General features: G+C 44.1%; 1 protein-coding gene across 3 annotated transcripts in view; it reads left to right on the plus strand.

Annotated features, from left to right (window-relative positions):
- LOC137657073 (uncharacterized) overlaps window positions 1-27,038 on the plus strand; it is a 169,674-nt gene that overhangs the window by 63,689 nt on the left and 78,947 nt on the right. For 2 of the 3 annotated variants that reach the window (XR_011047097.1, XR_011047096.1), the window contains exon 2: window positions 22,452-22,619. The exons of the other annotated variant lie outside the window; for it this stretch is intronic. The gene's annotated coding sequence lies outside the window, so the exon portion shown is untranslated. The remainder of the gene's footprint in view (window positions 1-22,451; window positions 22,620-27,038) is intronic. 3 annotated transcript variants of the gene reach the window in all.

The raw sequence follows: 27,038 nt of genomic DNA on the forward strand, positions 1-27,038 counted from the left end.
TGGATCAGAAGGACAACAAGAAAAGCACAAACAAAAAACCATATTTATCAAGACCCTCTCTTATAAAACCACCGGGAAATAGCATTAGATCAAAAATTGCTAATGGGAAGACTTCATCTAAAAGCTCTTCCTTCATCTAAAAGCTCTTCCAAAAAATAAACCATAGTTTTTTCCTCCATTTTGCAATGGAACTGTCAGGGTTTGAGGGCGAAATATGAAGAACTTAAGCTCCTAATTCACGAGCAATCCCCCATAATTGTATGTCTACAGGAAAGTATGCTTGATTCTAACACTCCTAGTCCTCGAGAGTATGTTAGCTATAGAACACCATATAATCAACAAGCAGGGAGCCATGGCGGAAGTCTCATGTACATTCGTCGAGATGTTCCCCAAATACCCATGTCTATACGTACAACCCTGCAGGCAGTTGTTGTACAAATTGATATAGGGAGAAAATATACATTATGCTCTCTGTACTTACCTCCAAATGATAATATTTTATATGATGATTTAGCAGAGGTCATTCAACAACTCCCTCAACCTTTTCTCTTACTGGGAGATATGAATGGTAGACATCCTTTATGGGGTGATGTTTTGGCCAACACAAGGGGCAATATTATCTCATCAATTGTGGAGAATGAGGATGTGGGACTCCTTAATACAGGAGAGCCCACACACTTCCATGTTCAGACAGGTACTTTGTCATGCATTGACCTTTCAATTGCAAGCTCTAACTGCCTTCTTGATTTTGATTGGAGGACATTAGATGATTGGCATACTAGTGATCATGCACCAATCATTATAAACACCAACAAGGGTCCGCCTTTGCAAAGATCGCCACGTTGGAATCTAGACAAGGCAGACTGGGTTAAATTTTCCGAGCTAAGCGAAATCGAAGGGAGAGCAGAACAGTTTGAAAGTGTTGATGATGCCATAGACCTACTGAATGGAACTCTTCATACAGCAGGAGTCAATTCAATTCCCAAAACAACAGGGTTATTCAAACGATGACCAGTCCCGTGGTGGTCTTCAGAACTAACTACACTCCACAGAGCCACAAGAAGATCTCTAACACGATTGCGTAGACGCAGAACTGATGAGAATTTAACTATGTACAAGAAATGTAGAGCACAGTTCCGTCGTGCCATGAAAGAAGCAAGGCGCCAGTCATGGATGTCTTTTGTTTCCTCCATTAACAGTAGAACACCACCATCTTCTGTGTGGAGGAAAGTAAAAAAGATAGCTGGCAAATTCACCCCCAACCCACCACCAGTGTTGAAGGTGAATGGCCAGTATGTAACTGAAGCAAATGAAGTTAGCAATGCCCTGGCTAATAATTTTTCAAATCTATCCAGCAAGTGTGAAGGAGCCCCTGGTCACCAGTATAGGAGCACTGAAGAAAAGAAAATTTTAAATTTTGCAACAAGAAGGGAAGAGTCGTATAATTCTCCTTTCACTGAAAGAGAATTTGATTCCGCATTTGCTCATTGCAACGATACAGCCCCTGGACCCGATGGAATTCCATATGCAATGATTAAACATGTCCATTTTAATACAAAGCTATTTATTTTAAGCATTATCAATAGAATATGGCATGATCATAGTTACCCAAGTGTTTGGGAACTAGCCATTATTTTAGCCTTTTTAAAACCCGGTAAAGACAAGTTTTTAGCAGCAAACTATCGTCCTATTGCATTGACATCTTGTTTATGTAAAATCATGGAGAAGATGGTCAATGCAAGACTGATATGGTACCTTGAAAAGAAAGGTATTTTATCACCGATTCAATGTGGATTCCGAAAAATGCACTCAACGACTGATGTGTTGATACGACTTGAGTCTTCTATTTGTGAAGCCTTTGCTTCCAAACAGCACCATGTTACAGTATTTTTTGACCTTGAAAAGGCATATGATACCACATGGAGATATGGTATTCTTAAAACCATTCATGAATTGGGATTGAGAGGAGAGCTGCCACTATTTATTCAGGCATTTCTTTCACGTAGAGTTTTTCAAGTGAGAGTTGGGGAAACTCTATCAGAGAGTAAGTGCCAGGAAGAAGGAGTTCCTCAGGGTAGTGTGCTGAGTGTAACCCTTTTTGCACTAGCAATTAATGGGATATCCTCAGCCATTCCCCAGGATGTTCTCTCAACATTATTTGTGGATGATCTCTCAATATCATTTGCTGGCACTAGAATGGCAATGGTTGAGAGAAAAATCCAACTCTCTATTGATAAAATTATCCAGTGGGCTGACATGAATGGATTTAAGTTCTCGACAAGTAAAACTACCATTGTCCATTTTTGTCGTATCCGGGGAGTACATCCAGACCCGGATATATATATTAAAGGTCAACGGATACCATGTGTATCGGAAACCAAATTTTTAGGTTTGATATTTGACTGTAGACTTACATGGGTTTCCCACCTAAAAGCACTAAAAGCTAAATGTGTTGAAGCTCTGAATATCTTAAAAGTATTGTCCCATACGTCATGGGGGGCAGACCGCAATACTATTCTAAAATTATACAAGGCCTTGATTTTTTCCAAAATTAGTTATGGTTGTGAGGTATATTCTTCAGCCACCCCAAGCCGGTTAAAAATATTAGATTCGATACATCATGCAGGTATTAGATTGTCTACTGGAGCTTTTAAAACCTCGCCTATCCCAAGTCTCCTTGTTGATGCTGGAGAGTTACCTCTAGACCTTTACCGAATGTCTTCCATTCTTCGGTATTGGTTTAGATTGCAAAGACTCCCTAACTCTCTAGCCTTTCAGACTGCAAGCCTTGTAAGACAAGCATCATACTTTGAGTTGCACCCAAAATCTCCTCAACCTTATGGCTTTCGGGTGAAACGATTATTAAATAGTCTGGATATAATTAGAAATAAGGTACTTCCATTCAAGGTATCATCAACGCCTCCATGGAAGTTACCAGAGATATCTTTTTGTAAATATTTTATTGGAGATAAGAAGAATATGTCAGACATAGAAGCCAGGTCTCTTTTTAATGAACATGTTAAAGAACATAGAGGATCAACTTTTATCTATACTGATGGCTCCAAATCTGATGCTGGCGTTGGATTTGGAGTACATAGTAATGGTTTTAATTGTAGAGGTGCACTTCCTCTGACTGCTTCCATATTTACTGCCGAACTGTATGGCATATTAACTGCTATTGAGAAAATAGCGTTGGAGAAGGAGGGTAATTTTACAATTTTTAGTGATGCAAGGAGTGTCCTTCAAGCTATGGAAGTTTTTAATTTTAATAACCCTCTAGTTTTAAAGATTTTAGAATGGCTTTTCCTTATTGGACGGAGAGGTATAACAGTTCAATTTTGTTGGGTTCCAGCACATGTAGGTGTGTCCGGGAATGAGAAGGCAGATTCACTGGCTAAGGAGGCTGCATCCGAGTTGCTGCCAAGAAGGTATCCCATTCCCTGTAATGATTTCTTACCTGACATCAAGAAATTGGTTTGCAATAAATGGCAACAGCAATGGGATAGTCAAGATGGCAATAAAATGAGGGAAGTAACAAATGACATATCTCCTTGGAGGTATAATATGATGCCCCGAAAATGGGAGACGTCTCTTTGTCGTCTCCGTATTGGTCACACTCGGTTGACACATGAGTTTCTGCTGAAGGGCCAACACCAACCGTATTATGACAACTGTTTAGTACCTCTAACAGTAAGGCATTTGTTGACCGAATGCCCCAATTATAACATCTTGCGGAATAGATATTTGTTTGAGGCTCGAGGTGAGGGTGGCAGGTTCATCCTTGCCAAGATTCTTGGAAATGATGTGTCCTACCATGCAAGTGGCATTTTTAGATTTCTTTCAGAAGCAGGTCTTCTGAAAAATATTTAACTTTTATGACATTCAATTTTTATGATTTTAATTGAATACTCTTTAATTTTTTATTTTATTTCATTTTTTACTTTTGTATACATAAATTAAATGTTACCGGCGTCAATGACCTTAGATGTCAGGATGCCAGAAAACTTTAAATCATTCATTCATTCATTCGTTCATGAAGGTAGATGAAGAAGGAGAGGCAGAAATCTATTGAAATCTCTGTCGGTTTCATTGTTTTCACGAAGGAAACCCACTTCTTCCAAGATGATTCGTATTGTCTTCTAGTTGACTTTGACTTGTATTCTTCTATAAAGTCGATGCTGTCTTTTGAGATGCCAAACCTTTTCTTGGATGCTAAGGCGAGAAAATCATGAGATGTAGGTTTTTGGTTCTCAAGGATGAAGCGTATACAGTCGACTTCTGAACCAGTTGGGATAGAACTGGGTTTGGTAGAGGGAACAGCTTCAGTTTCAGTTCTAGAACTAGAGGGAACCCATTTTTTCGGTGTGATGGAGAGGCGATGTGACTGCAAGTTCCAATGGATTCCTAACCATTGAAACTCCTGAGCTGGAGAAAGGCAAGACTTCTTGTGGTTGATCTTGAAGCCCAGGTGTTCTAGGAACTGAATCACCTTTGTGGATGCCTGCAGACAAGCAGTCGTGGATGCTGCCCACACCAGCCAGTCGTCCAGGTATGCCGCTACATGAATGCCTTCTAAGCGCAGCTTTTGGACGACTGTGTCCGCAAGTTTTGTGAATATCCTTGGGGATATGTTTAGTCCGAAGGGCATGGCTGTGAAGGCATATTTTGTCTTCTGTAGCCTGAATCCTAGGTAGGAGGCGAGGGGGCGGCTGACTGGTAGGTGCCAATAAGCCTCCGCCAGGTCTATCGAGACTGTGTACGCCCCTTTCGGTAACAGGGTCCTTATGTGGTGCAGGGTAAGCATCCGGAACTTGTTGTTCTCGATGAACTTGTTGAGTGAAGACAAGTCTAGAATGACTCTGATATTGTCCAAGTCCTTCTTGGGAACACAAAACAGCCTTCCCTGGAATTAGATGGACTTTGTTTTCCTTATTACTTTTTTGTTCAAGAGTTCTGAGGTATATTCTTCCAATAAGGGGGTGGAGTGGAGGAAGAATTGAGGAAAAGGGGGTGGAATTTTGTTCCATTTCCAACAGAGTCCATTCTTGATTAGGCTGTGGGCTCTTGGATCGAAGGTCCAATGATCCCGAAAGTGGAAGAGTCTTCCTCCTACCTGGAGAATCTCATTGCTGAGATGTTCCAGAGGGTTTGCTACCTTGACCATATCCTCCTCTACCCCTTGAGGGGTTTCTTGAGGAGCCTCTTCTTGAGCTTCTACCTATGTGGTGAAAGGTAGTCGTGTGCCCCTCAAAGCCTGGATTGAATACAGGCGCCTGAGCTACCAGCTGCTGGGGCACCATTTGGAAGGTGGTTTGTGGCTGGGCTACCATTTGTGGTACTGTGGTCATGGTCATGGTTGGATGCTGTGCAGGCCTGCGTGGCTTCTTTGTCTTCGTATTTTTCGGTTGGGGACCAGCATCTGAGGATAATTTCCTCTTGGAAGACATGCCCCACTTCTGGAGAAGGTTCCTATTCTCCGTGGCGGCTTTTGCAATGTCCTCTAGAAACAATTCTTTTGGGAAGAGGTCCTTGCCCCAGATACATGAAGTGATCAGCTTCCTGGGCTCGTGTTTGACCGTTGCAGCGGCAAACACATGCTTTTTACAGGCCCTCCCAGCCTTAGCGAAAACGTACATGTCCTTAACAAGGGTAGCCATGTGAGTCTGGGCTAGGACCATGTACATATCTGGGGTATTGGAAAGGCCTGCACACATCTCCATTCAGTTCTGAAGAGACAAAGAGGAAGCTAGTCTCTCTTTTGTCTCCTGTTCCCTTCTCAAAAGATGTTATGACAGTTTTGGAAGGTTCTCATTGAACTGTTGACCTGCTATCTCCAGATCCTGTTTAGAGACTGAGAAGGTTAGATGAACCTCGTTCCATTCCTTCTCGCAGGTAGGCATGGCTAGAGATAATGGTCTGCATTCCTCTACCACGGGGTATGGTTTGCCCGCATCAGCTGCTTTCAGCACACAGTTGAGAGCTTTGACTGAAAAGGGGAAAGCTCTGGAGGAAGGAGCAACGAAGATAGGATGGTTTTTGCTCAAAGCTGAAACCTTAGAGTTGGTGTAACCGGCTTTCTTTTAAGGTATTGGACAAGAGAGACTGAGCCTTGTTATGGTCAAAGATCATGACCTCTTTCGGTTCCCTCTCCTCATGAGATGCTGGTTCATCCCGCAATCTCACGTAACATTCTGGGTATGCCAATATGTTAGGCCAGAATTGGAGATCTTCGAGGGGTTTGGCCCCCATCTTCTCGGAGATGTACAGTTTCCCATTCATCATGGGCATATACTCCGCATACCTCCAGGGGTTGGTTTCGGAGCATTGAGGTAAGTCAGAGACTTTGATAGGATTATGAGAGCCTTTGAAAGCGCCCGAGCGTTTCACTTCTCTTACTTCCCTCCTAATCTCCTGTTGTTCCTTGCGGAACGATTCCATCATCTGCTGAAGCTGTCCTGGGAGCGCCTCGCTCTTGGCTATCAGCGGTTCAAGAAGGGTAGTTGGGGCCGAAGAAGTTGACGGCACGGGTTGATACGCCGTCACAGAAAACTGAGGGTCTACCGTTATCGTCGATACGTATCCTTCCTCCGTGGGGGTTGAGCCACCTTTTCTTTAGGATTTTCTTGCAGAAGATCCTTTTTGGTGTCAGTAGACACCTCCAACATCCGTTCCTGGTGGATGTCCTTCCCTTCGAGTGCCTTATTAATGTCAGCCTCCATCGTCAGCTGGATGAAGGGAGGCTTGACCTGTGCCTGGAGCACAACTGCGTCGGATTGGGCCTTAGGGAACGGAAGGCATCTCGTAGCTTCATTGGGCAGGTAAGGTCCCGGAGAGTTATTTTGGAACCCTCTTACCCACCTCCAAAGAGTTTCCCTTGCTGTATCCCTTGACTCCGTAGTCTCAGGAATATCTTCACCGAATCCCTCGGTCATCAGAGCCGAGCAGACGGTACAACCCTTCGGATCCCAATACCTCAGGGTTTCAGTTGCGATGGAGCAGGGGGCATGAGACCTGCACATCTTGTGACCACAAAAGTTCATACAAGAACATGACTGCACACTCCACCCTAGGCTCCTCCTGTAAGGAAAGAATGAGTGAAATGAGTTTAGGGCAACTTATATCACTGATATAATTACACATATTTAAAATAGTATAATTTACTATTATTTATAATAGCTTAGGATAGTAAGCTAGAAAAGAAGTAGGAAAGACACATATCTGTGTTTCCTCTCCAGGCAATTGCTGTGACCTCCTACAATATTAATACTTTTAATCTCCTTATTAGGGAAAATACAGAGTGGAATAACTCTAGTACTCAGAGCTGGAGTCAGTGAATACTAACACTAACTCCTCCACTTGTAGAATATTAATACTGAATGGTAATCATTGGTGTCCCGATGATCTAGGATTCATCTGGATGTTGAAGGAATACTTCACCTCAACATTTTTTAATCGGTCTCAACAATGGACTATGAAAGGATACTCAGAATATGTTGGAAATTTCATACTAATGTATCATTATATACTGTAGTTTTCTAACTGCTGTATTGTTATACTGCAGGAATACTGGCTACTGTATTGTCTTATACTGTAGTTTTGCCGGTATACTACCGGGTTAGGCTTGTACCTGTCTTATACTGTAGTTTTGCCGGTATACTACCGGGTTAGGCTTGTACCTGGCAGCACTAGCTGCCAGGGAGAGAGAAAGAATGAAAAGAAGGACTACCGTATTATTATACTTTAGTACAATAATTAGGAGTGTAGGGACTATTACCTCTACTGCCTTCTTTCCAGAATGAGAATCCAAATGGAAGGGGAGGAATACATTGATTTTAGCTTCCATCCAGCCACAAATTTTGTTGCCGGCTGTACTGCTGGTTACAGGGTTTGTGGATGGCAGTCCAAGAGAGGACTGAAGAATACTCAACAGTCTAATGGGTTTCCCACCGGCAGCCGTCAGGGCCGGCTCAACCTTTCCTGGAGCTTTGCTTACGTTAGGGAGTTGGTCGAAGCAGCAACCTAACCGCCTTTGAAGGAACCCGGCTGGTAACCCAGTCAGCCCAGCAAGCGGGTATGATTGTATAATACCGGCCAAAGGATATTTGTAGCCGTCACTAAAGGACAGAAGGGGAAGGGAAAGGGTCTTATATTTTACAGAGAAAGGTGGCAGCATGTATGCCTCCTACTTTCGGCTGTAAATCAAGGAAGCCTAGCTTCCTATACTGGTTCCGTCATGCGCAGCAGGGCAATGATGATTCCATAGCCTGAGACATCACCGGATATAAGATATGTCTTCTAGTCCACAAGGGAGAAAGGTGGCAGCAATTATACTGCCCACTTTCGGTTGTAGACTAGGGAAGCGTTGCTTCCTTTGTCGACAACGGTGTAACCGGAAGAGGAATGACTATTCTACTGTCGATAACATTGTCGGCTACAAGACAAAATACCCTGAGTATACTGATATATTTCAAGTCCGGGGTACTCGCCGGCAAAGAAGATCGACAGTATAACACTATCCAAGTCAAGCCGGAGTGCACTACTCGAAGGCGATGATGGAAGAGAGGGTTGTCGCCTGGGATGGCGGCACTCAGGGGGGAAGAAGGGTTTATCCTCATTTCTCTAAAAGAGAAGCGTATCGAATTATACTAATAATTCTAGGAGATATATGTATCTCTGACTGAATTAATAAAAATTATATTAAAGGTTAAACAGGGGATAACATTACTTAAGTATACTAAAACGAGTTAGGCTAGCCGAACTCGAGTGGGGGATCTCGGCTTCACTAATACCACCGAGGCCCTAGCGTACACGATAGAAACGTTTATTCGGAAGAGGAAATATTACATGTGTAATGCTATCTTCACTAGTATAATTTTGCCTAACTAGCTAAAATTTCTTTATAGCTAATACCGGGAACATCGCACTACTAACTAAATAAAGCATTTATGCCGTGCGACAGCGGTCTTAAAATGGCCGCCTCCGGGGATGTCAGTGCTCCACTTAACACACCTAAATTATGTTAATTTAACTGTGAGAAGGGAGCTAAAAATTATACTCAGGAAAGATTAAATACTAAACTTTCCAAAGGATGAAGATGCTGGAGATTGCATGATAATATTCCTTGAAATAAGTAACAACACCGAGAGAAGCGCTGGAGAACACCGTGCTTAAATGCTACTTTTTAAAGGAATAATACCCCGTAGTAGTACTGGGAGGGGATCCTCCGGGTAACCTTGATAACAGTTCCCGTCATTTTGCCACTCTTCCCCCTCAAAGAGTAGAATCTATTCGGGGTGAAGATTGCCATGTGTCGTATCAAGAAATACGTCCCCTGATTTTATGCGATATCCTTAAAAGTTATATAAAGGATACTCATGCCAGGAGTTAGAATTCTGGAGACCTATGGTTAATTCTCTGGGAGTATTACTGTAGCTAAATATCCCTTAGAAAGCTGCCTAAAGGAACCTTCCATCAGGACGACATGGCTGAGCCCAAAAAACCCACAATTATTCATTTCTGATTCCTTTACTTAACACATCCAAAACCAACACCATTAAAAAGTGGCTTAATGCTGACCCCTGATGTAATACAACACTAACTTCAAAGGTTTCTGTTTTGCCAACAGCTGTTGTTACTTTTGTTCTTGTTCTTTTGTAAATCATCTCTACCTTTCTAGCAACTTTCTTAATTACCTTCTCTTTTTCAAGCACCACAACATCACTTATCTTGCTATCATGTCATAAGCCTTATCTAAATCTACAAAAGTACAGAAGAGCCTCTGGTTTCCCTCTAGTCTCTTTTCCTTTAACTGCCTTACTATAAAGATGACATCCATAGTCCCTCTCTCCCTCATGAATCCACACTTTTCCCCAATCTTTATAGTGTCTATTAATCTCTCATCTTGTACCCTCTCTAACACTTTCAAACCATGCTCTGTTAATTAATTCCACAGTTATTTATTGCATTCCATGATGTCACGCTTTCAATAAATCCAGCAACCATACTTCCCCCTCTGTAGCTAGTATCTTGACCATTTTAATATGAAACTCTGATGGGCTTGGTGCTTTACCATTCTTCATTGTTCTCAATGACCGCTTCACTTCTGTACTCTGTATTTCCACCACTGGCCATTCCACCCTTTGTGCTTGTCCGAGCTCCCCTTTCTCATTTCCAGTATTCAATAGTTGCTCATAATATTCTCTCCACCTTCTCTTGATGTCATCATCCCTATGCAATATACTTCTATCTCTATCCCTGATGAATGACCTTCTCTTAATGTCATCATCTCTATGCAATATATTACTATCTCTATCCCTGATGAATAACCATACTTCCCCCTCTGTAGCTAGTATCTTGACCATTTTAATATGAAACTCTGAAGGGCTTGGTGCTTTACCATTCTTCATTGTTCTCAATGACCGCTTCACTTCTGTACTCTGTATTTCCACCACTGGCCATTCCACCCTTTGTGCTTGTCTGAGCTCCCCTTTCTCATTTCCAGTATTCAATAGTTGCTCATAATATTCTCTCCACCTTCTGTTGATGTCATCATCCCTATGCAATATATTTCTATCTCTATCCCTGATGAATACCAGTTGCCCCAAATCCTGTCTTAGCCTTTTCCTTGGGTTTGAAATCTTACAGAAAACTTTTTCTCCTTCTTTTGTTCGTAGCCATTCATTTAACTGCTCTACTGCTCTTCCAATAGCTATACCTACTTTCCTCTTGGAATCTTTTTGATGTTATCTGTACTGTTCGTCTGCTGCCTGTGCCTGTCTTACTTTCCAGTCTTTGAATGCCTTTAATTTTCATTTAACCATTTTTTCGCACCCCTCTGTTACACCCACTTTTTATCTCCTTTCGACACAACATATTCCCCACATATGAGCAACATCAACCAGGAGGAAGAAATTGGAGAGGAAATCAGCGCCAAGGATTCGTAATGTGATGTCAACAATGATATAATTCTGTTGATACTTGGTGCTTCCAATTGTTAATGCAAGTTTGTCGAACCTGTGGGTAGGGATCCCAGATCCATTGGCAGCTACCAGGCGGATGTCGCCAGGCTTAGACAGACTATGTTTTATCCTGGAGAGTGGCCTTGGTAGAAGAGAATGACAAGTAAGCACCCTTGTCTACCAAAAGTTGCATGTCTGTACCTGCATCATGTAAAAAGAAAAGATTAGTTGCAGGGGAGGCCATCGCCACAATAAATGACATACTTATAGGTTTTTTGGCCACTGACAACCGTTTGATCATTTCTTTGCAGTAGCCTGAATCTAGAGTGGTAGTACCATAACTTCAGCCAATGGGCGTCAGTAAGTGGCTGTAGAAGACATTAGTTGGGGCGTTAGCGAGTAGTGGCATATGTGGGTAGTGTAGGACTTTGTCACCACTCTGCCATATCATGGGGTGGACTTGTTTGTCCTACTGCATTCACATCCGCTTCGGTGTTGATGTGTTGATGGAGGTCCTGAAGGTGGGGAAGTGGCTTGCCACAAGGGCGTCGACTTTGGTTATCAGGTCCTACATGGGTAAGGTATTGACATCAGGGATGTCAGTGCATACAGGTTAGAGTAGGTGTCGTACCATAAAGACACAAAGTAGGTTCACCTACTGAGGAAAGCCGTCTGCGGCAGGTTGCAGGCGAGCAATATTGGTCATTTCCCTGTTGAAGCCTTTTGGTCCCCAAAGGGTTTTGAGAGCAGAAAATGCCTGGCTATATGGGCAGCTGGTGATGGCCAGTACTGCTCCTGCAGGTATGCTTTGAGGACGTCGTACGCTATTGAGGTGTCCCCTTGGTCGCAAAGTCAACCTGAGATTTCCGGAAAATGGTCCTCTGTGGTCGCTGCGAGAACATAGTCTGCTTTGGTGCTTGAGCAAGTCGCACCTTTAATGCTGAACTGGAACTTGGTATGCTGAAACCAGGTGAATGCCTCTATACTGGTGAAAGGTGGTACTTTCACGGGTGTGGCGTTAGGAGAGTTAGGGTTAGAGGGCAGCATCATCAAACAGTAAAACTCAGCAGTGAGGGGAAAGGCAGGATTGAACTGGACACTTTGGGGTTACCAATTTGTAAGGTGCTGTTAGGTGATAACTGAGAGGTGAGGTGAATGCAACTAAATTTTATTAGACAGACATCAAGCTTAAATACCAAGATGTGCGAACAAGAATATCACATAAATTTAAATGAAATTAAACATGAGCTATCAAGCCTGCGCAGGTTGGTTTATTTACAATGCAGGTTAGAGCAAGTGACAAGATAAGAAAGCAGATCCGTTACAGTACACCAATGTGTATGAAACTTGTGCGGTACATACACAACACCAAGAAAGTTTTATTCCAGCTGTGACCAAGTTATGGAATGATCTTCCTAATCATGTAGTTGAATGAGTAGAACTTCATAAGTTTAAACTTGCAGCATATGTCTGTATGTTGAACAGGGTGACATGAGTCTTTTTATGATTTATATATGAAATATCTGTTTTGATGCTGTTGCGGTATTTAAAGTGTTTTATTTCAATTGTTCATTATTTCTCACATTTATTCATTTCCTTATTTCCTTTCCTCACTAGGCTATTTATCCCTGTTGGAGTCCTTGGGCTTATAGCATCTTCCTTCTCAAACTAGGGTTGTAGCTTAGCTATTAATAATAATAATAATAATTATAATAATAATAATAATAATAATGATAATACTTAGTAAGGTTTTAGAGAGTTTAATAGCAGGTAGGGACTTATGTGGAGAGGAAGAAAATTGTAAACAATATAAGGATATCTGGAATGAACTGAGTGTAACACAAGGTTGTATCATGAAAGGATCGAGAGAAGTTCTTCCTAATTCCCTAAGGATACTTTTGTGGGAGGGTAAAAATGATAATATAAGGATATCTAGAATTAAGTAAGTGTAACACAAGCTTGTATCATGAAAGGATCTAGAGTAGTTATTCTTAGTTCTCTGAGGAATAAGGTTTTATCTGTAATACATGCTGATCTCCAAGGTATTGTTAGATCAAAGTCTGTTGTAAGGATTTTTTTTCTGGTGGCCATGTGTAGATAGAGATATTGAATTGTATGATAGAAATTGTATGAATTGTCTTATACAACAGGGCACACAAATTTTGCATGTCTTTTTTTTTTTTTTTTTTTTTTAGGTTATTTTCGATAGTTGTAGACACTTCCAGTAAACGGCCAGACTAATTCCAATAAAGACAGCAACATCTTATGCAACTGTGAAAAAATGGATGCAATTTTTTCTTACACATGGTATTCTAGAAAAGATTGTAACAGATAATGTTCTGCAATTTACCTCACAAGAGTTTAAAGAATTTTGTAATGTAAATGGTATCAAGCAAACATTGTCAGCTGAAAGATTTATATAAATATTTCAGCATTACATAGGATGGCCAATGTAAGTAACATATTTTTTGGGCTTAGGCTATGTCGTCCTGATGGAAGGTTCCTTCAGTAGCTTCCTAGGGTATATTTGACTACAGTGGATATTCCCAGAGAATTAAACTAAAGGTCTCCAGAATTCTGACTTCTGGCGCGAATATCCTTAAAGATGCCTTTTAGGATATCGCATAATAACAGGGGACGTATTCTTGACACGCCACATAGCTATCTGCACCCCACATAGCGTTTACGCTTCGAGGGGGAATAAGTGGCAAGATAAGGGAGGACCCGTTACAAAGTGCTCCTCCTCCGTTACTGTTATGGGCACTCGGATAACGTCAAACCCGTCACCATCTTGGTTGACGTAGCATCCACCCGCCATTTCATTCCTTTTCGCTGTAGCGTCCCGACCAGGTGTTTTTTCCCAGTTCTTTTGCTATATTAGATATCATGTCGCAATCTTCAGCTTCTTCTCCCTCTAGCCTAGATTCCTTAGGTTACTTTCATGCATGATATAATATGTGTTCTTGGTGTTAATTAACGTTAATGAAGATATTAGGCAATTATACGTATAAGATATGGATTGCATATGATTTCCTCTTCCCTGATCGTGTAACAAGAGTTTCGATGAATCTGGTAGTCGATCTCTATGCCACTAGGCTAGTAGCCTAGTGGCTTTAGTATACTTTCACACAATATCCCCAGTTACCTTTATGTATAAGGTAATCTCTTCCTCCCTCTGCGGGTAACCAAGGTTACAATGCTAGCCATCACTGCTGTGAATTGTCATTCTGGTAGGGTTAGGCTAGGGTTTTCTGTCCCCCATCCAAACCATAGCTGATGAGTTTGAGTTTGGGTCAGAACCTCAGAGTACCTGTCGTGTGCCGCCAGCTCCCCCCTTAGGATGAATGTATTCTCCTATTGGACCTGGTTGGTAGGCATAAGGGGCCTTGCCCCCATAGACTGCATTTGAAGGGGTCCGAAACCCCATTCGCCCTGTAGTCTAGCGACTAGTCCTATGTTTGGAGTTTTGGGACTGAAGGATATGCGCATCCTTTGGCCTAGCTTAGACAATCATGGGTATTCTGTTTCTTTATAGTTTGGGACGGTTTGTTGATACCAGTCCCTTCACTACACTAAACTAACCTAGGTTGGAGAATGTACTCTTCCTACACCTAGGATAACGTTGGTACCGAAACAGACTTCCCATGTTGCCTAATGGGGACCGGGTCACACCAGCTCCTCTCCCTCCCCTCACAGGACCCTTGGCCCTACTCCTCTGTCCTTTGGTGATGGCCTAGCCATCACACCCCTGTCCGCTGTCCTACAATCCCACTGAGTGCCGGCGGGTTGTAGGGCTAGCCAGGTCTTTTGCCTGTTGGGTCTAATCGTTCAGTTTCCCTCCTGCATATGTTGCTATGGGATTGCTGTTTCGGCTAGCCTAACTGCCGGCAGAGGCCTCCTAGTTACCTTAGAGTGTTCTTCGGTCCTCCCTTGGACTGCCATCCACTGCCCCTGTCAGACTGCTACTGGCATGGCTGCGAATGGATGGAAGCTTGATCACTAGTGTGCTCTCCCCTTCCATTTGCACCCTCCTTCTAGAGGAAGGCAGAGTCGGGGTGACGTGCCGCCACCCCTTCATCTTCCTTTACTCATTGCTTTCTCTCTCTCTATGGGCTGGTACTATCACTTCGTTGTCTGTAGGCCACCAACCTTGCCGGCAGAAGGCAGGTAGGGTTGGTGGTCTGCCAGCCATTAGCTCACTGTCACAGTTCACTCTGCCGGCTAATGTATGCATAGGCTACTACTCAGTCACATTGTATGATGGCTGAGCTGGTGTGCCTTCAACCGGTGACGCGCCGAAAGTTCAAAGGGTCGCCGGCAATTCGGCAGACCACTGGCATTACAGAAGGCTTCTCCATTACCCAGCCGCATTGAAGGATGACTGGGGCGGCGTGCCGGCGAGCTGCTAACCTAACTAGTACTGATGACTGTGCCAGCTGAGCTATCCTGAGTACTAGCCTTCCCGGCGTCATGCCGGCTATGTCTATTGTATGAGAATATACAATATCCAGTACATCTGTAGTATTAAGATATACTTCAGACAGAAAAATATGGTATACACTTATACAAGAGATATCTTTCCAACATACTCTGTGCGTCCAAGCGCAGTCCCTTGTTGAGACCTACCTGGATTGGGGGACTGACTTCTCCCTCTTCACTACGCTGATTGTTTATCATCCCCTCCAATTCTCACTATTAATTTCCCGTAAGTAGGTGTTGCTTACAATGTCCTCCCTCTTGGATCAATATCTTCCATCGGACCTCCTACATGATGTCCTAGGATTAATAGTGAGAAGGGTCACAGCTATTGGCTGGGAGGGATTCACAAGTATGTGTCTTTCCTAATTCTTTTCCAGCTTACCTATCCTAACTGTACACATAAGAAAGCATTCAATACTATAATCAATATGATTTTAAGTCTACCGTGATAGACTTCAATGTACTCATATTCTTCTCTTTTCTTTACAGGAGGAGTATGTCCAGTGCGAGAGCGTGTTTTTCACCGTGCTTCACAGGAACTTCTACGGTCATCTGAGGTGCTGTACGCACTCCCGCTACTCCGTTACGAAGGGGTCTCTTAAGTATTGGGACCTACAGGCGTGCACCACGTGCAAGGACCTGTTACGTGAGGGATTTGAGACTCCCCAGTCTACGGAGTCAAGGGATAACGCTCGGTAGAAACTACGTAAGTGGGTGTGTGGTTTCCAGAAGAACGCCACGGGGCCTTTTCTTCCCAGCGAGCGCATGAGGGCCATGTTGCTCCCTAGGGCATCTGTGGATGCCGTAATCTCTCAACCTCACCCTGAGATCCCATGCATCCAGCTGACGATCGACTTTGATGTCTCGGATGCAATGAAAGACATCCATATTGAAGATGATAGGATGTCGGAGGTGTCGAAAGGTACTGAGAAGGACCTTTTGGCCGATGGCCAAGAAGAGAAGTCGGAAGAAGAGGATGTGGCATCCCGTTCTGTGATGTCGACTCCTGCCCTGGAACCAGTACCTTCTACCTCGTCCACTCCCTTACCTACGAAGTCGGACGAGACCATGGCTGCAATTCAGACCATGATGGCGATCTTCGACGAGAAGATCAAGCAGAGGGACGCGGAGTTTAAGAAGGAAATTCTCCGCCTGTCGCTTCAACGAGGGTCTCAGAAGAGACTCAATATCAAGGATATTCCCTCCTGCTCAGAGATCAACCCATGGAAGCATGCCGAGTACAGGCCTATCACCAATGGGAAGATAGTTATCTCGGACAAGTTAGGCACCATCCCCATCGAAGATGTGGAATTCTGGCCAAACTTTGATTCGTACCCTGACTGCTTTGTTCGTCTCAAGACGGAACCTGCTTCCAAGGAAGAAACGGAGCCTAAGGAGATCATCGTCTTCGACCACTCCAAGGCTCAGGCGCTGTTCGCCGGCTGCCAGAAGGAAAAAGGGCCACAACAACTCCAAGGTGCCAGCCCTAAGCAAGAAGCACCCATCCTTTCTGCTCCCAACACCATGGTTTTTTCCTTCGCGGGAAAATCCTTCAAGGCAGTACTGAAGGCAGTGGAGGCGGGGAAACCTTACCCTACCCTCAAAGAGTGTAGGCCCCTCTCCTTAGCTCTGCCACCTGACGACAAAGACTGGAAGGACATCGAGTTTACTTTCATGGTTGGGAAGCTGGAGGCCGACATCGCTGGACGACAGTTCAACGAAAACCTCCCCAAGCTATCCGATTTCCTACTTCGTAGGGAACAGGATACAAAGGAGAGACTGGCTGCTTCTCTCTCTCTCCAGGTGTCCATGGAGACAATGGCCGGGGAACAGAGGACCCCGGACATGTTCATGGTCTTAGCCAAGACTCACTTGGCAACTCGGACAAAGGACTTCTATAGCTTTGTCAGAGCACGACGGGCATGCAGGGAGTTCGTGTTTGCATCTGCAACCGTCAGACACGAACCTCGGATGTTTATTTCTTCCAACATATGGGGAAAAGATCTCTTCCCCTCTGACTTGGTCAAGGAGATTGTTGACAAGGCTGCCACGGAGAATAGGAACCTTCTCCAGAAGTGCGGTATGTCGGCAAAGAGGAAGTCTTCTCCGGATGAGGGTCCCCAGCCTAAGAAGACATCCAAGAGACCAAGGCTGCCACCTCGCCCACCAAAACGACAACTTCCCGTGACCGCAACGCCACAGCTAGTGGCACAAGCCCAACCCACCTTCCAACTGGTGCACCAGCAAGTGGTGACTCAGTCACCAGCCTTAACCCAGGGTTAAGAAAGGCAGTCTACTACCTTTCGTGCCAAGGGCAGAGGCTCAGGAAGAGACTCCTCTAGACGTCCCTCCAGAGGGAGAGGAGGAAGGGGGGCAAGCGGTCGAGGAGGCAAGCCCTCCAGAAATAAGAAGTAATGAGTTCCTTCCGGTAGGAGGAAGACTCCGTCTCTTCCGGTATCGGTGGACTTTCTATCCCTGAGCCCACAGCATCGTCAAGAATGGACTAGGCTGGAGCTGGAAGAAATCACCTCCAGCTTTTCCACAATACTTTCAGCACTCCACCCCCGTTCTGGAAGAAATGTCTGAGAACTCTTGAACAAAAAGGTGACCAAGAGAGCAAAGTCCATCAAGTTTCAGGGAAGACTGTTCTGTGTTCCCAAGAAAGACTCCGACAAACTCAGTGTCATCCTGGACTTGTCTCCTCTCAACAAGTTCATCGAGAACAAGAAGTTCAAGATGCTAACCCTTCAGCATATAAGGGCCCTATTGCCCAGAAAGGCATACGCAGTCTCAATAGACATGGCGGACGCCTATTGGCACATTCCGATGAATCGCCAGATCTCCTCCTACCTAGGATTCAGGCTTCAGAAAAGAAAGTACAATTTCAGAGCTATGCCCTTCGGGCTCAACATAGCCCCAAGGGTCTTCACGAAGCTTGCAGAGACTATCGTTCAACAACTACGCCTACAGGGTGTTCAGCTAATGGCCTACCTGGAAGATTGGCTGGTGTGGGCAGCATCAGAAACAGAATGCCTGCAAGCATCCAAGAACGTGATCCATTTCCTGGAACATCTAGGATTCAAGATCAATGACAACAAGTCTCGACTATCTTCAGCTCAGAAGTTCCAATGGCTAGGTATACATTGGGACCTACAGTCACACCATCTCTCCATTCCATTAAAGAAGAGGAGAGAAATATCGAGGTCTGTCAAGAGACTCCTCAAATCCAAATGGATTTCAAGACGTCAACAGGAGCGCATTCTTGGCTCCCTCCAGTTTGCTTCGGTGACAGACCCAGTGCTGAAAGCACAGCTAAAAGATGCATTAGGAGTTTAGAGAAGGTACGCATCAAACGCTCAAAGAGATCTCAGAAGACCACTTCCGTCTCGGCTTCGTTCACTCCTCAAGCCATGGTCGGAGGCCAGCAAGTTCAGAGGTCATTGCCTCTACAACTGCCTCCATCCTCAGTTACCATCCACACAGACGCATCGCTGGAAGGATGGGGGGTCACTCCCATCAACGCAAGACTCAAGGAACTTGGTCCTCCCTGTTCAAGACGTTTCACATCAACATCTTGGAGGCCATGACAGTCTTCCTCACACTGAAGAGATTGTCTCCTCGCACCTCAATCCACGTGCGACTGTCTTTGGACAGCGATGTGGTGGTCAGATGTCTAAATCGTCAAGGCTCAGGATCCCCTCAACTCAACAATGTGATATTAGCCATCATCTGCCTAGCTGAGAAGAGATGGCACTTATCAGCAGTTCACCTCCAAGGGTTCCGCAATGTGACGGCGGACGCTCTATCCAGGATAGCCCCGATAGAGTCAGAATGGTCCCTAGACGCAGAATCATTCTCCTTTATCTTACGTCAAGTCCCGGAACTGCAGATTGACCTCTTCGCAACGAGCGACAACAAGAAACTTCCTTGATACGTGGCCCCGTATGAGGACCCTTGTGCGGAAGCAGTGGACGCCATGTCCCTGGACTGGAACAGATGGACCAAGGTTTACCTGTTCCCTCCACCCAACCTCCTGCTCAAAGTCCTCACCAAGATGAGATCCTTTCAAGGAACGGCAGCCATAATGGCTCCCAAGTGGCCCCGGAGCAATTGGTTCCCCCTGGTTCTGGAATTGCAACCGAAGCTGATTCCACTGCCGGACCCAGTTCTGTCTCAACAAGTTCAGAAGTCGACTGTCTTCGCTTCATCACAGAAAACCAGAGCCCTTCATCTCATGATTTTCTCTCCCTTGCCATAAAGAAATGGTTTGGAATCTCGAAGATTAGCCTAGACTTCTTGGAGGAATATAAGTCAAAATCTACCAGAAGGCAATACGAGTCATCTTGGAAGAAATGGGTAACATTTGTCAAGGCAAAGAATCCGAAGGAAATCACGATGTATTTCTGCCTGTCCTTCTTTATCCACCTTCATCAACAAGGTTTAGCAGCCAACACGATCACTACGTGTAAATCTACCCTGACAAGACCCTTGCTGTATGCCTTCCAAATAGACTTGTCTAATGAAATCTTTAGTAAGGTGCCGAAGGCCTGTGCTAGACTTAGACCAGTGGCCCCTCTTAGACCTATTTCATGGTCTCTTGACAAAGTGCTACATTTTGCCTCAGGCTTGGACAACAAAACTTGCCCTCTGGAAGATTTGACCAAGAAAGTTATTTTCTTGTTCACTTTAGCCTCGGGCTAGAGTTATTGAAATTGTGGCATTATTTAGGGAAGAGGGCCACATCAGCTTCGCTGACACGGGGGAGCTCACCCTCTTTCCCGACCCAACGTTTCTGGCCAAGAACGAGTTACCCACAAAGAGATGGGGTCCTTGGAGAATCTGCCCTCTGAAGGAAGATGCCTCTCTGTGTCCAGTGGAGAGTCTAAAGGTCTATCTTCGCAGAACTTCAGGCTTCGGAAGAGGACAACACTTTAAAGGAGAAACATCGGGTTCAAACCTGTCACTTGAACAACTACGGCCGAAGATCACCTACTTCATTCGCAGAGAGGATCCTGACAGTACACCCGCAGGTCATGATCCTAGGAAGGTCGCCTCTTCCCTGAACTTCTTCCAACTAATGGTCTTTGAAAGTCTTTGCTCTTTTACTGGATGGAAGTCATCCAGAGTGTTCTTTAAGCACTACGCGAAGGAAGTGCAAGAAGTCAAGCGATATGTGGTGGCGGCAGGTAGTGTTCTAAAACCTGCCGCTTAGTGCTGCGAGGAACAGTGAATTTTATGGGACTTACAAAATCCTAAAGGGTGTATATGTTGGCCCTAGTGCACAACTGAGTAGTGATCGTCATCGTGATGGCGATATGGACTGTTCTAATATACCAAGGTGATATAACATACACTGAACACTAGTGCTGCGTGTCTTGTACACGAGTGTATATTGAGACATTCTCAGAAAGACATTACAATTCCATACGGATATTGAAGTGTGTGGCAAGTTTTCCTTTTCAGGTACTACAAATATTTCTGTTTATGTCAAGGTGCCTATGTTATGTAACTGATTCTCAATTACAATTTTATACTATTTACATGTATGCTCAAATTTTACATTTTCACATGTATGCTCATCCTCATTTATTTATTTAAGTAAATGTAAGATGGTTTTATGCATCTTTTTTTCTCCCTAAAACATTTTAATAAAGAAACTGTGAGAGTATTTTTCTACCCTTCTTCTGCATGATGTATTGAACAATAATGATACCTTTGTTCCTATGCTTACACAAACCTTTCCATTGAAATACAACTTGTTCCGACCCGATACAAACTCGGGCTACCGACATGCAATGAGGCCTGCATGCCCCCTTAGACGGCTGGGACGGTTCAGTGTAACATGCAACTTCGAGACTTTTCCTGAGTCTGGTTCGACTCTTCCCTGTAGGGGGCAGGAAGCACTAACATAATATATGTTGAGCAGAAACGACTATAACGGTGTTGTCGTAGGTCTCTTAGGTCCTAAAGACCAAGGAAATATTTTCTGGACGTTGAAGGCAAAACTGGGAAATCCACGATACATTAATGCTTTGGTAAACTTCCCTCAGGACGACATGACCTGAGCCCAAAAAAACGGATATCGAGCGACACGAAAAATCTATTTTTTTGTGAGATAGCCATGTCGTCCTGATGGACCCGCCCTCCTTTCTTGGAAAGGCCTTAGCAGGCTCCCTCCCTATCTTACTGTATCTGGAGGTATTGGCCGAACGCTAAAAGAAATGAAATGGCGGGCGGATGCTACGTCATCCAAGATGGCGACGGGTATGACGTCATCCGAGTGCCCATAACAGTAACGGAGGAGGAGAACTTTGTAATGGCTCCTCCCTTATCTTGCCACTTATTCCCCCTCGAAGCATAAACGCTATGTGGGGTGCAGATAGCTATGTGGTTTGTCAAGAATACGTCCCCTGTTATTATGCGATATCCTAAAAGGCATCTTTAAGGATATTCACGCCAGAAGTCAGACTTCTGGAGACCTTTAGTTTAATTCTCTGGGAATATCCACTGTAGTCAAATATACCCTAGGAAGCTACTGAAGGAACCTTCCATCAGGACGACATGGCTATCTCTCCCAAAAATAGATTTTTTGCTTGGCTCAAAATCCGTTTTTCCATGTATCAAAGTTCCTTTTGTTATATAGAACAGCACAACTGGTTTTCATGTACTAGATGAAGTAAGAGTTCTTCCCAATAGGATTAATAGAGGGAAGCCCACTGAGAGATTACATTTGCAAAGTTTTATACAATGTATAATTAAGGGGGAGGAGGCTCTTATGTATTATGTATAATTTGTAGTATGATACAATAAGTGTTATGTGTATTGAAAGTAATGTTGCCTAATAGAATGTGTTTCAACGGGGTTGATGAGTGTAGTAGATTATGTTATAAATTATTGAATCCTGTATAAGTTACCTCAAAGATAGGATGGGATCCCTCTTACGTTTATACAACAGAAGAAATTTGAATCTTTTAGAGTGATGCTCATTTGTTAATTTTGTATTTCATATACAAGAATCACGAGTCGGAGCTGAGACGTTTGTAAAGCTTGCTGACAGAAGTAGCAGTAATGTAGCTGGAAATAAATGTATCTTATAATATAGACGTCTCATTCAGAATCCCGTTGATGAGTCGACGAATATGCTGGGATTGAGAAACCACTAATATTCATTGTATATTCCAAGTAAGTGAGCAGCTGCAATATTGATTAACAACATTCAGTAGTCACAACATAAAATTACTCAAATCTACGTGATGAGTTTAAAAGAGCTTTTTCACTGTCCGTTATCATTAGCAAGTTTTCTTTGCATTCTCTTAGATCAGGTGGCGTCTCATGGGCTGCTTATAAAGGATTGAAAGAGAATATTTATGAAACATGGGTTGTGGTTAAGAGAGTCAACTGTTTTTGTGTTGTTAGGATAATGTTTATGAATAGGGTTATTTATGTCTTCTTTCTTTTGATGCGGAAGGGCGTAAAATAATAGTAAAACATGTTATATTAAAGACAAGTATACATGGATAAGAGCGGCAAACGGAAGAGTGGTAGAAGGGGCGTTAATGGATTATGTGTTGATAACTAAAAGAATTTTTGGGCTCAAGCCATGTCGTCCTGATGGAAGGTTCCTATAGGTAGCTTTCTAAGGGATATTTGGCTACAGTGATATTCCCAGAGAATTGACCTTTAGGTCTCCAGAATTCCAACTCCTGGCACGAATATCCTTAAAATTTCTCTTAAGGATATTGCATAATATCAGGGGACGTATATCTTGATACGACACATAGAAATCTTCACCTTGAATAGCGTTTTCGTTTTGAGGGGGAAGAGTGGTGAAAAATAGAAAGGGGGCCCTTATCAAGGTTACCCTTCCTCCTGTACTACTACGAGTATCCAAGACGGCGCTCATTCCTATTTTTGTAGCGAATTCGCACGGTGGTTTTCCCTGTTGATCTAACATTTTTGATCGCTTTTGTGAGGATTAAATATGCAATCTCCAGCTTCTTCTACCTCTGGAAAGTTGAGTATTTATTCTTTACAGTGTAATTTATTGTGTTAAGGAGCTAGGCCTGTCACCGGAGGCGCCATGGGCGCTGTCGTTCGTTATGCATGTGTTATTTAGTTAGCAGAACGACTTTCCCGGTTGTAATAGCATTAATAAATTATGAAAGCTATTTAGGCACAATTATACTAGTAAAGATATATATTTTATACTTATAATTTCCCCTTCCTTTTGTCGATCATATACGTTAGAGTTTCGGCGATTTAGGTAACCGAGATCTCGTCTCGCGCTAGGCTACCTAGCCTATGCGCTGTAGTTTACTTTCAGATATTATCCCCGTTTACCCTCGTGTATCGTTTTATCAATTCAACGGGAGATAGTACATCTCCTAGAATTATATAACTCGATACTTGTGTCCTATGGAGATATAAGGGTAATCCCTCCTTCCCTCTGAGTGCCACCATACGCGACAACCCTATCTGGTCTTGCCCTAGAGTAGTTTACTCTGGCTTGACTAGGCTAGGGTTTTCTGTCTCCTACCTTTGCCGGCGAGATCCCGGCTTTGGTTTTCAACAGAACCTTAGAGTATTCAGTCTTTCTGCCGACAGCAGAGCAGCAGGGCGAGTAGTCACTCCCCTGCCGGCTTACAGCTGCCGGCATAGGAGGCTAAGCCTCCCTAAGCTGCACCTGAAGTGGTAATATGATGCCGCCACCTTCTCGCCTGTGGTCTAGAAGACTAGTCCTGTTTCGGCAGACAGTAGGCTGAATATAGATATTCTTCTGCAGCCTAGGATGGCGCCGATACTGAAACATTGTTTCACTCGTGTGGAAGTGGCAGGAATCTTGCCGCTTTCTTCTACACTTGATAGATTCGGCAGACCCTAGGCTGAAGAATAGATATTCTTCTGTCGCTTAGGATGGCGCCAATACTGAAACATTGTTTCACTCTTGTGTGGAAGTGGCAGCAATCCTGCCGCCTTCTTCTACACTTGATACAGGACCCTTTTCCCTTCCCCTCTCTGTCCTTTAGCGATGGTTTAGCCATCGCAATCTCGTGGCCGTTGTCCTGCAATCTCATCGCTTGCTGGGTAGGTTGCGGTGCCGGCCAGGCTCCTACATAAGCAGCTGTTTAGTCACTCAGTCTTTCCCTTGTGGACACAAGGCTCCGGGAAAGGTTGTGCCGGCTGTGACGGCTGCCGTTGGGAGACCCCTCTGCTGCTGAGTGTTCTTCAGTCCTTGCTTGGACTGCCATCAACATTCCTGAAACCGGCAATGCCGGCAACGGATCTTGTGGCTGGATGGAAGCTTGAATGATGCATTCTCCCCTTCCATTTGAACTCTCATTCTGGAGGAAGGCAGTAAGGTTATATACTTACACCCTTATTTATTGTAAACATACATTTTAATAGGGCCGCCCTTCACTCCATGCTTTCTCTCTCTTTGTCAGCTAGTGCCGCCAGGTACTAACGCAGCTGGCAGCAAGTCGGCTGGGCCAGTGCCGTCAGGTACTTACTCGGTCAAAGGCATGCTGGCTAGACCAGTACCGCCAGGTACTACCCAGCCGGCGACATGCTGGCCAGACTGTGCCACCAGGTGCTAGCCCTGCTGGCTACTTGCCGGCTGAACTACAGTATATGATTATACAGTAGCCAGTATATTTTCAGTATAGTATATACTGGCGACAGAAAACTATAGTATATATTATACAGTATTTATTTTCCAACATACCTTGTGTATCCTTGCACAGTCTTTTGCCGAGACCAATCCTATATTGAAAGAATAGAATTCCTTCAATACTCTGATTAGAAATCAGTTAATACTTGCCCCATAATAATAAATAGTTTTAGAAGGGTCAGTGGTAGTACACTTTTCTATCCCTAGAGGTTAGAACCTTTCTCTTTTGAGTTTGCCCTGATCAGGAAACTCTATAATCTTAATATTGCGGGGGAAGGTCACAGCAGTTGGCTGGAAACGATACACAAGTCTTCCCTAATTTCTTTCTAGCTTACTATCCTAAGCTATAATGGTTAAAATATTAATATTTTGCATATCTGTTTATCATGTGAGATAAACAATCACATACTCATTTAATTTTCCTTTCTTTACATTAGGAATCCCAGAAGAAATGCGATGCGATCTTCTGTAACCATAGGAATAGGAACTTCTATGGTCACTAAGCGTGCATGTCTCAAGTCCCCTGCACCATCATTACCGAAACCCTGCAATACTGGGACCCCCAAGTCTGCAATATCTGCCGGACCTTGGTTACCTAAGGTTTGATGACCCCAAGTTAACGGAGTCAAGTGATGCGGCCCGAGAAAAGCTACGCAAGTGGGTAAGAGGGTTCCAGAAAAAATCTCAGGGACCATACCTACCGAACGATAGGATGCGTAGCTTGCTGTTCCTGAAAGCTGGTAGTGAAATTATTGTGCCCCAAGCACGACCCGGACCTCCCTGCATCCAGATTGCCATCGAGACGGTGGTCAGTGAGGCGTTGCAAAGTATGGACATCCACCAGGAGGAAAGGATGTCGGAAGTGTCTATGGACACTGAAAAGGATTTATTAAAGGATGATCCGGAGGAGGAGTCTACTCTACTTCCGGAAGAAGTTGATGACATCGAGTCAGAGTTCCTTCCATCTGTGCCGGCACCGGAGCCGTTACCGTCGACATCTTCAGCTTCTACCCCTCCATTGGACAACATGAGCCAGGCACTGGCCCATCTTACGGCTTTAATGGAGAACATTCACAAGCAAGGCGAGGCAAGGGAAGCGAGATTCGAGAGAGAGCTCCGTGAAGCTCCACTTGCTGCCTCCCGAGGGTCATACAAGCGACCCAGAGTCCAGGACCTCCCAACCTGCGCCAAAACCAATCTCTGGAGGTATGCGGAGTATATGCCGATTACTAACGGCAAACTCTACATCTCAGAGAAGATGGGAGCCGTCCCCTTAGACAATATCCAGTTCTGGCCAAGCTTTAACGCTTACTCTGATTGCTTCATTCGACTAAAGCATGAAGCAATGCCAAAAGAGGAGATGGAACCGAAGGAGGTCATGGTTTTCGACCATGATAAGGCACAGGCTCTCATGTCGAGTAGCCTGAGAAAGGCGGGCTATTCGGATTCGAAAGTGTCCGCCTTGAGCAAGAAACACCCTACCTTTCTTGCTCCTGCTTCAATAGCCTTCCCCTTTACGTTGAAGGCATTTAAATCTGTTTCCAAGGAAGTGGAGGCAGGCAAACCATGCCCTGCACTTTTCTCAGGCCTCTGGCATTAGCCTTGCCTATGGAAGAGACGGAATGGAAGGAAGTCCACCTAACCTTCTTAAAAGGGAAATTGGACGCAGACATCGCTGGACGATAATTTAGCGAGAATCTCCTTAAACTTTCTGACTTTCTCTCGTGCAAGGAACAAGAGACGAAGGAGACATTTGCAGCATCTTTATCCCTACAAAATTGCATAGAGATGTGTGCAGGCCAAAGAAGTACCCCAGACATGCTCATGGTCCTGGCCAAAATGCATATAGCCACCGTAGTAAGGGACCTGTATGCTTTCATGAAGGCTAGGAGAGCCTGTAGGGAGTTCGTGTTCGCTGCTGCAACAGTGAA

This window comes from Palaemon carinicauda, chromosome 18, assembly GCF_036898095.1.
Source record: "Palaemon carinicauda isolate YSFRI2023 chromosome 18, ASM3689809v2, whole genome shotgun sequence".
NCBI classification, from domain to species: Eukaryota; Metazoa; Arthropoda; class Malacostraca; order Decapoda; family Palaemonidae; genus Palaemon; species Palaemon carinicauda.